We start from the raw sequence: 12,744 nt of genomic DNA, 5'->3' as shown, positions 1-12,744 counted from the left end.
TCTACTCATTCATATGTATGCATGGAATTTATGATTAAAGTGTCAAACCCGTTAGGCAAATGTGTTATAGTTAATAAGTATGCAAGAAATGTCCTTTGATGATTAGAGGTCATTATTTTCTAGCCAACTTGATGTTGTTTCCGTTTGACGAATTTGATGTTATTTGGGTATGGATTGGTTAACATTGCATGATGCTATAGTAAATTGTAAACAAAAGGTTATTGAATTAAAATGTGAAAATGGTAAAATTCTGCGGGTTGAATCAGACGAATCAGAGGCATTGCCTAGTATGATTTCTTCGATGTCGGCTCAGAGATATTTGAGAAAGGGTTATGAAGCTTATTTGGCATATCTGTTGAATACAAAGGAATTTGAGAAGAAAATTGAATCAGTGCCGATTGTATGTGAATTTGTGGATGTATTTCTAGAAGAGTTGTCGGGTTTGCCTCCTATCAGAGAAGTAGAATTTGGTATTGAGTTGATACCTGGAACAACTCCGATCTCGATCGCTCCATATAGAATGGCACCAACAGAGTTGAAATAATTAAAGTCGCAGTTGCAAGAGTTGACTGACAAAGGTTTTGTGAGATCGAGTTTTTTACCTTGGGGTGCTCCCGTATTATTTGTGAAAAAGAAGGATGGTTCAATGAGATTGTGTGTAGACTATCGGTAGTTAAATAAGATGACAGTCAAGAACAAGTATTCATTATCGAGAATTGATGATTTATTCGATCAGTTGAAAGGAGCGACATGGTTCTCAAAGATTGACTTGAGGTCTGGGTACTACCAGTTGCGAGTAGAAGAGTCAGATATGCCAAAAATTGCTTTTAGAACAAGGTACGGCCATTATGAATTTTTAGTTATGCCATTCGGTTTGACAAATGCTCCTGCCATGTTTATGGATTTAATGAATCGCATATTTCGGCCATACTTGGACAAGTTTGTTGTGTTATTTATTGATGATATCGTAATTTATTCAAAAGATGAGACAGAGCATGCTGAGCACTTGAGGATAGTTTTGAAAACGTTGAGAGATAAGCAGTTGTATGCTAAGTTTAGTAAAAGTGAGTTTTGGCTTCGAGAAGTTAGATTCTTGGGTCATATAGTTTTGGGTGATGGTATACGGGTTGATCCCAGTAAAATTTCAGCTATTGTTGATTGGAAACTGCCGAAGAATGTAACTAAGGTTAGAAGTTTCTTGGGTTTAGCTGGTTATTATCGACGGTTTGTAAACCGATTTTCTATAATTGCTACTCCTATGACCAGACTACTCCATAAGGATGTTAAATTTGAGTGGACGGAAGAATGTCAACAGAGCTTTGAGAAATTGAAAAAGTTACTGACTGAGGCACCAGTGTTGGTACAACCCGAGTCAGGTAAAAAATTTGTGGTGTATAATGATGCTTCTCTAAATGGCTTGGGATGTGTACTTATGCAAGAAGGAAAAGTTGTGGCTTATGCTTCGAGGCAGTTGAAACCTCACGAAAGGAATTATCTGACTCATGATTTGGAACTGGCTGCTATAGTGTTTGCTTTGAAGATTTGGCGACATTATCTGTATGGTGAAAAGTGCCGAGTATATACCGACCACAAAAGTCTCAAGTACTTGATGTCACAAAAAGACTTGAATTTGAGACAGCGGAGATGGTTAGAATTATTGAAAGATTATGAGCTTGTGATTAACTACCATTCGGGGAAAGCGAATGTGGTTGCCGATGCTTTGAGTAGAAAGTTGTTGTTTGCTTTGAGAGCTATGAATACTCAGTTGACGGTGTCTGACAATGGTTCGATTTTAGAAGAGTTGAGAGCAAGACCGATGTTTTTACAAGAGATTTGTGAAGCTTAGAAAAGTGACCAAGATTTGCAAGCCAAGGGAAAGCAATGTGAGGCTGATACGGGATTAGATTTCAGAATCGGTTCTGATGGTTGCTTGATGTTTAAAGATCAGATTTGTGTACCGAAGAATGATAAGTTGATTCGGAAGATCTTGCATGAAGCACACAGTGGTTGTTTGTCAATGCATCCGGGTAGTACAAAAATGTATAATTATATGAAAAAAATGTATTGGTGGAATGGAATGAAAAGAGATATTTTTGAGTTTGTATCGCAATGCTTGATTTGTCAGCAAGTAAAAGCTGAACACCAGGTGCCTTCGGGTCTACTTCAGCCTATCATGATTCCCAAGTGGAAGTGGGATCGAGTTACCATGGACTTTGTGTCAGGGTTGCCGTTAACTCTGAGGAAGAAAGATGCCATCTGGGTAATAGTTGATAGATTGACTAAATCAACTCAATTTATTTCGGTACGCTCTGATTATTCCCTTGATAAGTTGGCTGAATTATATATCAGTGAGATTGTTAGACTTCACGGAGTACTTTTGTCGATCATTTCGGATAGAGGTCCGAGGTTTACCTCGCGATTTTGGCAAAAGTTGCAAGAGGCATTAGCTACGAAGTTAAATTTCAGCACTGCCTTCTATTCGCAGACTGATGGAAAATCAGTAAGAGTAATTCAGATTCTTGAAGACATGCTCAGATGTTATGTATTGGAATTCCAAGGTAGTTGGAAAAGATACTTACCGTTGGTAGAATTTTCCTACAATAATAGTTATCAGACGAGTTTGAAGATGGCACCTTATGAAGCATTGTACGGTCATAAGTGTCGGACGCCATTGTATTAGACTAAACTCAAAGAAAATTAGATTTACGGAGTTGATCTAATTAAAGAAACCGAAGAAAAAGTGAAAGTGATTCGAGATTGTTTGAAAGCTGCTTCAGATAGACAAAAATCCTATGCGGATTTGAAAAGAAAAGAAATCGAGTTTCAAGTCGGTGATAAGGTATTTTTAAAAGTGTCTCTATGGAAGAAAGTTCTTAGATTTGGTCAGAAAAGCAAATTGAGTCGCGTTTTATCGGATCGTATGAGATAATTGAAAGAGTTGGATCGGTAGCATATCAGTTAGCATTACCACCTGAATTAGAGAAGATTCATGATGTGTTCCACGTATCTATGTTACGTCAGTATCGTTCGGATCCTTCACATGTAATTTCACTGACGGAAATTCAGCTACAACCGGATATGACTTACAATGAAGAACCGAGTAATATTTTAGCTCAGGAAGTCAGGAAACTAAGAAATAAAAGTATCGTTCTCGTGAAAGTATTATGGAAAAAGAACGGAGTAGAAGAGGCTACATAGGAGCCCGAGGAAACTATGAGAAATCAATACCCACACCTATTTACCGGTAAGACTTTTGGGGAAGAAAATCCCTAAAGGGGGGAGAGTTGTGATATCCCGAATTAGGGCCTAAATAGAATAGTGGTTTCGAAACCATAATTCTGAAGTAGAAAAATTTATTCTGATTAATTTTTATAATTTATTGAGTGATTAGATGCATGTGTTAGAATATCGATAGAAAATTTCATGAATTGCATGTCTAATTTGCCTATTAGGACTTAATTGCAAAAGTTGATAAATATGAGTTTTAGCTATTAAAGGATTTAATTGAAGAGCATAATTGAAGTAGAGGTCCTTAAATGGTAATTATACCATTAGGTTTTCATGGACAAAAGTGGACATACATAGGTAGAAATAACCAAAGTTTTTAATGAAGGGTATTTTTGTCATTGGGTAATTAAAAGATTAAAAAAAGGAAAAAGATGGAAAAATATGTCCATCTTCTTCATTAGGATGAAATTTAAAGGGTTCTCCATATCTAGGGCTTGTTGCAAGCTTCCAAGCTCCATAGTAAGTGATTCCAAGCCCCGTTTTTAATGTTCTTTACGTTTTTAGAGTCCCGGTAACTTGATTTAGCTTATTATAGCAATAATATAACCTAGGGTTTATATTTGGAAAAATAACCATAGGTGAAATGTGTTTATTTTGATGTTTTATGGTAGAATATGAAGCTTTAAATTGTGTTCAACAACTTTTGCTAAACGATTTTATGTGAAAACGAGTAAAATGACATAATCGATAAAAATACCTAATGTTTATAACTACATGTTAGAGTGAGAATTTGATGTTTCCATAGCAGGGAAAAATGATCAGCATGTCATGAAACATAATAAGTTTGGAAAAAAAATTAATTTTTGAGCTTTGGGGCAAAAGTGTAAATATGAAAAAGTTTAAGGGTAAAATCGTAATTTTGCGAAAGTTAGAGTTACGGAATATTTTGATAAATGTGAGTATTAAATCAGCTAAATGTTTTATTTTAGACCAAGAAAGACGTGAAATCGACCTTGATTGGGGAAAGGAAAAGATTGTGGACTAAATTGCAAAATTTCTTTATTTTGCACCGTGGTAAGTTCAGGTGTAAATGTAGTAACATAATTGTCATTTTAAGTAATTTAATGTTATTTCTATGATATGATGATTATTATCATGAAATATTATGCTTTGCAGTTATTATTGAGTAATATGCAATTTATGTGTGCTACTTGTTAAAAATGAATTACTACCGAGTTCGATTTCGATATTCTGTGGAAGACAGCAAAGATGTGTGATCGAGGAAAAAGCCCGTTTGAACCTTGGGAATAGATTAGAATACAAGTGACATGTGACTAAGATATTGAGTTTTGAATTTGTTGAGTTGAGTCCGAGTTTACTTATGGATGCGAATGCCCGAGCTCGTTGAGTTGAGTCCGAGTTCACTTATGGGCAGGTTACATGGTACCTTGGATACATAAGTTCCGCAGGTTATTGAGTTTGTCTAGCTGCGGGTATGGCACTTTTGTGCATGAAATCCGTGTATCCGAATCATATTCCGATGTGTTCAACGGGTAAATCTTAAGTGGATAAGGTGAGTACCTAAAACGAAGGTGACATGTTGGTAAGTGTGGTGAATGAGAAAATTTTTACAGGTATGTACTTAACCCTCAGGTTGAGACTTCAATATAACAATAATATGGTAGGATCATGAATGAGAAATATGATATGAATGCTTTGGTGATATTATGCAAATGTGGATTTCGTATTATTGTATAGTTATGTTACTTGCTATTTACATGTGAACTTACTAAGCAATTATGCTTACTCCCTCCTCTCTATTCTTTGTAGTTTTCTCAAGCCGGCTAGGAGATCAGGATCGGTCGGAGGTGTGCTCACACTATTAACAAACTATTTTGGTATAATGACTTGTATATTTTGGGAATATGGCATGTATAGCATTATAATCATTTTGTGTATATAATCTTATGATATGGCTCATGGATGGCATGAAAATGTTTGAGAATGATTAGCTATTGGAGTGGCTAATCAAGATTAGATTTGATAACATGTATGCTTTATGTACTAACTAATCTATGGAAATCCATAAAATGGTGAAATTGGCTATAAAACAGAATCACATAGCAGCAGTGATGTGAGTTTGAAAAATCACTAAAAATAGTAGAGATATAATTAGATGATGAATAAAATATGGAATTGAAGCTTACTAAATCTATTTTCATGTGGAAGAAACAAAATAGGTAAAAGAGTTGTATTTTATGTGATATTTACGTTTTGGTGAAATAGGATCAGAGCAATTTCTGGATTCCATGTTCTGACTTTAGAAATTCATAATAAATTGTGTAAAAATAATTATAAATCACTTTATATTTATGGATTCCCTATTGAGTTTATTTTTAAGAGAAACAAACAACATGGTCATTGGAGCTTTGTACAGAAAGAAATTTGATTCATAGTGCATAGGGGTCAGAGTAGCCGAACCCTGAAACAGGGGAGAATTTAACTAATAAACTGTACTAATTGGCCCTACCAAAAATTCTAGAAAAAAATTAGTAAGTAGATATATGAGTCTAGTTTTAGGGAAAATTTACGGAATTTGTGTTTTAGTTTTGTGACTTAAGATATGATTTTTTTAGCGACTATGACACAAATGGACAGTTTACTACGAGAATTGTTTGAACTTGTTTAAATGCTAAAATAAGTTTAGTAATGTCTCATGCTTGACTCTGGCGAGGTCTCGTGTAAGGGGGCGTTACATATCACTTTAGGTTTTCTTGTTCAATCAACTAGTCAATATCCTAGCAGGATCTTTCGATCTTCCACTAAGAATAACGAGTCAACAAAAACTACTTATTCTTAACCTCACTGTCCAAACCGATTTAGGGTTAAGGTATTGACGGGTAAGCCATACCAATTTTGGGTTAATTCCCACCTTAATAATTTCTAGGGTTGTCAAGCCTACGGTTTAAGTTCTTCCTTTCCTGTACAGTTGATCTGCTAAGAGAACCCTATAAAACAGTTAATTAATCATACCTCCACTCGTTGATCCCCCATATGAGGATTAGTTCGTCATGGATCTTATAAACAATATAAACTTGATATAAAGAGTAAACATGAATAATGATTCAAGAGTATAAAGGTTAGAAGAAGCCTTATTTGTATCAAAATAAAATGGCCAATCCTCACAAAGTTTGATCACGTTCACAAATCTAATTTCTTTCGTAAAGCAAGAACAAAAACTAAAATAAACCTAAAGCCTAAAAAGAGAAAAAACTAAAGACTACAACTAGGAAGAAAATTATACAATATGAAAGTTGTCTATAACATGTGTTAATTAAGCCTATTTATAGACTTTAGTGTGGTCGTCGTCCTTAGCCCTAGGTCAGCTATCGTCCTTGTGCTTAATGTTTCATTGTGCGGACCAAAACGCCCCATGCTCGTAATTTTTTCATGTATAGAGGTGATGCGGCGACACAACAGGCCCTGTGTCACAAAATCGAGGGCAATATGCTTCATCTTCATTGGTGTATTGCGACATCCTCAGGCTGTATCGTTGTCCTAAAATTCTTCTATTCTACTTCCTATGTTTCGACATCTAACTCTCTGTGTTGCAACACAACGACCAGTATTGAGTTAGCACACCTTCTAATGGTCTTTCTCACGCTCTCAAGGTATATTAGCTCACCTTTAGGCCTTATTTGGCCTTTAAGGTCAATAAAAGTCTCAAATTACACATTTTATTGGATGTAACTAAAATTACAAAAATGTAATGAAAACTTAATTGAAATGCCTGTGTTCAAGATCCTAAAGTGCGAAAACTAGTTTAATCTACTACACTGAATAACGGCAGATCAATAATCAACCTCTTGGGATTTACTAGATTTCAATCAATCAAATAAGATTTTCTCAAACCCTTCACTCTTATTTTATGCTTACCATGTGTTCGATAAAATGTTTTTTAGGAATTTAAGTTTGATTATGTGCTAAATTTGTTGGATGGTTGATTTTCTGGCTGTTTGTTAGCTTATGTTGATGTCCATTCTTGATTGATTGGTTGTTCTATTATATTTGTAACACCCCTATAACCCATATTCGTCGCCGGAATGGGTTATGAAGAGTTACCAATCCAAAACACTACATTTGTACATTCACATTTACATAAGTTCAATAGCAATTATATGCATAGCCAAACACAATCAAAGATCGAAATTCAAACTAATACCGACATTCAAAAGTTTCCATATTCACATGGCTTATATACAACAACATCTCAAAATATCATTCACTTAAGTTTATTCTATACATGCCATACTAGCTCCAAAACATAGTAGTACCAAAATGATAGATAGTGTGACGAGTTGCTGACGATCCCCCGAGCAGGTGACTGGAGTCAACAATCTATAAAATAGAGAAACGTAACAAACGGAGTAAGCTTTCATAAGCTTAGTAAGTTTTTAGAAATGCAAACAAATAAACTCAATTATACTTCGATCATTCAATTTCTCAAGAGGCCATTTTCTAGGTATATTGCCATTTGGTCGAATATACACAAGTCATAATGCACATTTAGCATTCTTATTTCACTTAATCTGAATTCATTTAACATAAATAAATCAAATACTTTCACATACTTTCACACCTTGACCGAATGTACCATAATCATAGATATAGTTATAACATTTATTCACATATGTATCACATTATACACTTATGATTCAATTCAAATCAAACTCACATATGAGGACATAATACGTACCTGGCCAACTTAACGTATTGAATGTATTCATTTGTCATTCTAACACGAGGTATCTTAGTCTTAGACTTTTATCAAATCACAAGCATTTAGCTTGCTATGTTTTAAACCCGAATTCATCCACTGGCATTTCGCCTGCTAGGCTCGAAGCCCAATATCATTTCACCGGCATTATAGCCTACTAGGCTCAAAAGCCCAAATAGTATCTCACTGGCATTATAGCCTGCTAGGCTCAAAGGCCCGAATAGTATCTCACCAGCATCATAGCCTGCTAGGCTCAAAGGCCCGAATAGTACCGTACGATATTCAAATCAATAAGTTTCATATAACACAATCACACCAAATTAGGCACTAGCATCATTCGAATATATCATCCTACATTTTATTCACTTTTATTTCATTTCATCATTCACACTTATCATTTGATAGTTTACACATAACATCTCACTCATATTCATCTAACACTTATCATTTGATCATAAAAGCATATCACATTTTACTTCCATATTATATTTGCCATTCGACCATATACATACATTACAAGTAATACTTAATTCTTATAATATGTCATGTCATTATCGAATATTATTTATGTTTAACTACTTAAAACTTACCTCGAATATTTTCAAACAGTCTCGGATCGGCTATTCAACTACTTTCTCTGTTCCCCTGTCCAACCTTGGTTCTCTATGCTCTTAAGCTAATTCAAACAAATTTAACTTATTAAAGTCTCATTATGCTAGCTTATGGCCGAATATGACAAGAAATTTAATAGGTCATATAGCTACTTTTAGCTCAAATACAAAATGGTCATACACATTTTTAATCACATTAAGCAATTTAATACAATTAATTTAACATTTCCTCATGTACACCTTTATGACCGAATACACATATCAAATAAGTAACTTACCTTAAAACATAACCCACATAGCTAAAGTACATATGACCCTAATGACCGAATATGTATATCACCAAAATTCCTATGACTTAACCTTTAACCTTCATAGCCGAATATTCATTGTATACCTAGTTCACATACACAAACACAAAACTCATATGGCTTATCATACTTTCATATACATATCTTAACCATATAGCCAAATATATAGCTCATCAAATAGATATTTATTCACGTTCCCTTAACACATATTGATCAACTAGTCCATGCATTAGCCTTTGGCACATTCGGTCATTAAAGCAATAACCTATTTAACATTCAAGCATTTTATACTAAAATTTCTCCAAGGCCGAATTCATAAACAACCTTTAATACTCATACAAAGTTTATATTTTAAATAATTTATACACATACCATTAACCTAATATCAATTAACTAAGCACTTTAACATATTTTCTTTAACTATACACACATTTGGCAATGACAAAGACAATTTAACAAACCTTAAATTCAACTTATAACAATATATATTCAATATTCAAAGCATTTAACATCACTTCATCATAATTTTACATCATGGCCGAATGCTCCTTTTAAACCATTTACCCTCACAAAGCATAAATTTCACCATCAAACTTACAAGCTTATAATCCCATGAATTTTAACATCATAATATCTATCCAACTCTCACTCATTAACTTCTATCATAAATCTCAAAATCTATAGTTTTTCTACCCATGATCGAAACCTCCAACAACACCAAAAATAAAAAAATATATACTTCATGGGTTTAAGGTAGAACCAAGAAAGGAACTCATAAATATCAAGATATAAGCAAACTACCATGAACTTACCTTGGATTTTTTTTTTGATCTACAATGATCGAACAACAAGCTTTCTTTTTCTTTCTTTGAGTTTTGGCTAAGCTAAGGAAGAAGATGAACAAAACACTTTGTTTTTCTTTTTACCATATTTTCTTATTTTAGTTAATTTTTTTATTTCATAATTTAAGCCATTAACTATTATAATATTAATATAAAATGTATATATGGCTATTCAACCATCATCATGGTCGGACACTTACTTAAAAATGGGGAATTTGACATGCAAATCCCCATGTTTTAAGCCATGCAATACTTGGCCACTACACTTCAACCTATCACATTTTCAAAGTTTTTCACATAAGTCATTTTTAATTAATTTCACATCTAAATGACAAAAATAAAAGCATGAAATTTTCACACATACACTTTCACTTATAAAAGGCATATAATATAACATTTAATTATTTTCGTGACTCAGTTTTGTAGTCCCGAAACCACTTCCCGACTAGGGTCAAATTAGGGCTGTCACAATATTGAAATGCTTAATATGCTAGAATTGATGCCTCTAGCGAAAAACCTAGATAAATGAGATCGAGATGAGAGTTTATCCTTAGATAGCTAGATATGATTGTGTCGAGTAGTAAGACCAAGAGGTAATCTATATTTCTAGGTAAGATCGAGAGATAATATTAGGTGGTATCTTTTAGTTTAGGATGAGACTGAGAGGAGATTCCTAGCTAAGAGTGACAATCAATGTAATGGGTATAGATTTATTAGCTTAGTTAACAATTGACGAATCAATTGACCATCGATTTGTCCTTTAAATTTTCTAAAACAAGAGGGAAAAAATTAGATTAGTTTGTTTAATTGATAATCTAAATTTAGTTTATAAACAATTTTTTATTTGAAGTTGAACTCATAATTTCTGACTAGATTAGATTAGTAATTATTTAACTTGTAATTAACATGATAAATACATTTACCCACTTAGAAATCCTTTGTGTTTGACCCCTTGAAATACAACAAGTTCCATTGGGACTATATATACTACAACTAAAATTGTACGCTTGCAGTGAAAACCCACACTTTAAAATAGTTTTTTTTTTGTCCTTAAAATTGTTTGTTTCTTTGTGCACAAGCAGGTGCAGCTCATTACCAACTCCAAATTATGAGTCAAATAGTTGCACTCATGCAATTTTAGCTATCTCGATGCATAAGCAACCGCCTTTCCCTCATCCATTTACACACATCCAAGGCCAGTGTGAGATGCATCACTATACACCACATAATCATTTCCTGACTCATGCTGAATCAACATCAGTGCCTCAGTGAACACAATCTTTAGCTTCTCAAACCTAGCTTACAAGTCATCAATCCATTTAAAAGAAGCATTCTTTTGCAACAACTTTTTCAAGGGAGAAACAATAAGAAAAAAACCCATTGCCAAACCTCTGATAACACCTGACTAAACCTAAGAAACTCTGAACTTGAAAACATACTTTGGTTGCCTCCATTCAAGAATGGCCTTGATCTTCATTTGATCCACACGGGTACCCTCCGTTGATACTACATGACCCAAAAACATTACTTCCTTCTACTAAAACTCACATTTACTTAACTTTGCATAAATCTTTTTTTCTCTGAGAATCTGCAAGACAACTCTTAGATGCTCATTATGTTCAGTATTGCACTTTGAGTAAACCATAATGTCATCAATAAACAGAATGACAAGCTGACCGAATAATGGTTGAAACACCCTATTCATCATGTCCATGAACGTAATAGGGGCATTCGTCAGACCAAAGGCATTACTAAGAACTCATAATGTCTATATCGAGTCTTGAATGCAGTCTTAGTCACATCTGACTCCTTCACCTTTACTTGATAATACTCAAACCTCAAATTAATCTTAGAGAACATTGTCACTCCATAGAACTACTCGAACAAGTAATCGATCCTTGGAAAAGGATAATTATTCTTAATGGTCAACTTGGTCAACTGCTAGTAATCAATACACAGCCTCAATATTCCATCCTTCTTCATAACAAACAAAACTGGGGCTCTCTAAGGTGACACACTGGGTCTTATAAACCTCGGTCCAAGAGCTTTTAAAGTTGAACTTTAAGTTCCTTGAGTTCCTTAAGTATCATGAAATTGGGAGTAATAGACACTGATGCAGTTCTAGGAAACACCTCAATTCCAAACCCAAACCATCAATCAAGAGGCAATCCTGATAGTTTCTCATGAAAAACATCTGGAAACTCTCTTGTGTGTGAGTGTTAAACATACCAGCTGAGTCTTCGTAATGCCATAATCGAGTCTCTCACTCTTTTACTCCAAGCTAGATGTCCTAGCGGATGTTCCAAAGTTTTTTTTTGAGTGGATGTTAGTAGCCCTTCTATCCTAGGGGTTACCTCATGTTTACCGTCCCCATGGACTATCTATGATGTCATAGCCGAGCTGTGGACTGGCATAGTATACCCCATGTTTCATGTCCTGGCAGACTCTATTGGTTGCCATTATCAAGCATTGGTATTACATCTGGAACTCTCTATACTATCCCGATGGACTATTTATGATGTTGTAGTGTCTTCTAGCTATAGTCTTACATAATATAACCCTGTGTTTATTATTCAGGTGGACTACCAAAAGATGTCATAGCATCTATGGTCTTAGTCTTATTAACCATTCTAGTGCACTTTCACATAATGTCATAGCATCTTTCAACTATGGTCTTACTCATTTTATTGTTAAACCAACATATGATGCCATAACGTCTTTCAGCTAAGGTCTTACTCTTTTAGGCTTATAGCCTCTGATTAGACCCCTAGCCTAGCCATGATCTTTATTATTTTCTCTTCCTATTGCATTCCCTCCATTCCTCCATTCCCCATCCTATACCTTGATGCTTGAACACTATTGTGTCCCCTCCACAAGGCTTAGAGGTTTGCTTATCACGGGTGTATTCCACAACACCGTATGGAGGTATCTAATAGAATCACCCCTTGTACCCCAATCCTAACTTTATCTAATCCCTT

This window comes from Gossypium hirsutum, chromosome A01 (genome assembly GCF_007990345.1).
Source record: "Gossypium hirsutum isolate 1008001.06 chromosome A01, Gossypium_hirsutum_v2.1, whole genome shotgun sequence".
Lineage (NCBI taxonomy): Eukaryota > Viridiplantae > Streptophyta > Magnoliopsida > Malvales > Malvaceae > Gossypium > Gossypium hirsutum.
The sequence above is the reverse complement of the archived record's forward strand: the minus strand, read 5'-3'. Positions refer to the sequence as shown.